We start from the raw sequence: 2,770 nt of genomic DNA, 5'->3' as shown, positions 1-2,770 counted from the left end.
ATATAGCAAAGTCTTTTCATGAATAGTACTTTCAAGACAAGCATCAATAAGTCTTGCATAAGAGTTAACTCATAAAGCAATAAATTCAAAGTAAAGGCATTGAAGCAACACAGAGGAAGATATAAGTTTCAGCGGTTGCTTTCAACTTGTAACATGTATATCTCATGGATAGTTGTCAATGCAAAGTAATATGATGAATGCAAATATGCAAGTATGTAGGAATCAATGCACAGTTAACACAAGTGTTTGCTTCTAAGACAGAAAGAAGTGGGTAAACTGACTCAACATAAAAGTAGAAGAATGGCCCTTCGCAGAGGGAAGCATGGATTGCTATATTTGTGCTAGAGCTTTTATTTTGAAAACATAAAGAGAGCATAAAAGTAAAGTTTTGAGAGGTGTTTGTTGTTGTCAACGAATGGTAATGGGCACTCTAACCCCCTTGCCAGATAGACCTTCAAAGAGCGGCTCCCATGAAAGATTTTTATTTTTGGGTGGCACTCCTTCCAACCTTTGCTTTCACAAACCATGGCTAACCGAATCCTCGGGTGCCTGCCAACAATCTCATACCATGAAGGAGTGCCTTTTATTTTAGTTTTATTTAGATGACACTCCTCCCCACCTTTGCTTTCTCAAGCCATGGCTAACCGAATCCTCGGGTGCCGTCCAACAACCACATACCATGGAGGAGTGTCTATTTGTAAAATTATGAAAGTTAATTAATTTGGGGCTGGGAACCCCATTGCCAGCTCTTTTTGCAAAATTATTGGATAAGCGGATGAAGCCACTAGTCCATTGGTGAAAGTTGCCCAACAAGATTGAAAGATAAACACCACATACTTCCTCATGAGCTATAAAACATTGACACAAATAAGAGGTAATAACTTTTGAAGTGTTTAAAGATAGCACTCAAGCAATTTACTTTGGAATGGCAGAGAAATACCATGTACTAGGTAGGTATGGTGGACACAAATGGCATAGTTTTTGGCTCAAGGATTTGGATGCATGAGAAGTAATCCCTCTCAATGCAAGGCTTAGGCTAGCAAGGTTATTTGAAACAAACACAAGTATGAACCGGTACAGCAAAACTTACATAAAAACATATTGCAAGCATTATAAGACTCTACACTGTCTTCCTTGTTGCTCAAACCCTTACTAGAAAATATCTAGACCTTAGAGAGACCAATCATGCAAACCAAATTTTAGCAAGCTCTATGTATTTCTTCACTAATAGGTGCAAAGTATATGATGCAAGAGCTTAAACATGATCCATATGAGCACAACAATTTCCAAGTATCAAATTATTCAAGACATTATACTAATTTACCACATGTAGCATTTTCTGTTTCCAACCATATAACAATTAACGAAGCAGTTTCAACCTCCGCCATGAACATTAAGAATAAAGTTAAGAACATATTTGTTCATATGCAACAACGGAGCGTGTCTCTCTCCCACACAATGAATGCTAGGATCCAATTTTATTCAAACAAAACAAAAACAAAAGCAAACAGACGCTCCAAGTAAAGCACATAAGATGTGATGGAATAAAAATATAGTTTCACTAGAGGAACCTGATAATGTTGTCGATGAAGAAGGGGATGCCTTGGGCATCCCCCAGCTTAGATGCTTGAGTCTTCTTGAAATATGAAGGGATGAACCACCGGGGGCATCCCCAAGCTTAGAGCTTTCACTCTCCTTGATCATATTGTATCATCCTCCTCTCTTGATCCTTGAAAACTTCCTCCACACCAAACTCAAAACAACTCATTAGAGGGTTAGTGCATAATCAAAATTCACATGTTCAGAGGTGACATAATCATTCTTAACACTTCTGGACATTGCACAAAGCTACTGAAAGTTAATGGAATAAAGAAATCCATCAAGCATAGCAAAACAGGCAATGCGAAATAAAAGGCAGAATCTGTCAAAACAGAACAGTCCGTAAATACGAATTTTGTAGGTGCACCAGAATTGCTCAAATGAAAATGCTAAAATTTAATGAAAGTTGCGTACATATCTGAGGATTACTCACGTAAATTGGCAGATTTTTCTGAGTTACCTACAGAGAATACTACTCAAATTCGTGACAGACAGAAATCTGTTTCTGCGCAGTAATCCAAATCTAGTATGAACCTTACTATCAAAGACTTTACTTGGCACAATAATGCAATAAAATAAACATAAGGATAGGTTGCTACAGTAGTAACAACTTCTAAGACTCAAATATAAAACAAAAGTGCAGAAGTAAAATCATGGGTTGTCTCCCATAAGCGCTTTTGTTTAACGCCTTTCAGCTAGGCGCAGAAAGTGTGTATCAAGTATTATCAAGAGATGAAGCATCAACATCATAATTTGTTCTAATGATAGAATCAAAAGGTAACTTCATTCTCTTTCTAGGGAATTGTTCCATACCTTTCTTGAGAGGAAATTGATATTTAATATTACCTTCCTTCATATCAATAATAGCACCAACAGTTCGAAGAAAAGGTCTTCCCAATATAATGGGACAAGATGCATTGCATTCAATATCGAACACAACAAAATCAACGGGGACAAGGTTATTGTTAACCGTAATGCGAACATTATCAATCCTCCCTAAAGGTTTCTTTGTAGAATTATCAGCAAGATTAACATCCAAATAACAATTTTTCAATGGTGGCAAGTCAAGCATATTATAGATTTTCCTAGGCATAACATAAATACTTGCACCAAGATCACATAAAGCATTACAATCAAAATCATTGACCTTCATCTTAATGATGGGCTCCCA

This window comes from Lolium rigidum, chromosome 5, assembly GCF_022539505.1.
Source record: "Lolium rigidum isolate FL_2022 chromosome 5, APGP_CSIRO_Lrig_0.1, whole genome shotgun sequence".
Classification (NCBI taxonomy): Eukaryota; Viridiplantae; Streptophyta; class Magnoliopsida; order Poales; family Poaceae; genus Lolium; species Lolium rigidum.
The sequence above is the reverse complement of the archived record's forward strand: the minus strand, read 5'-3'. Positions refer to the sequence as shown.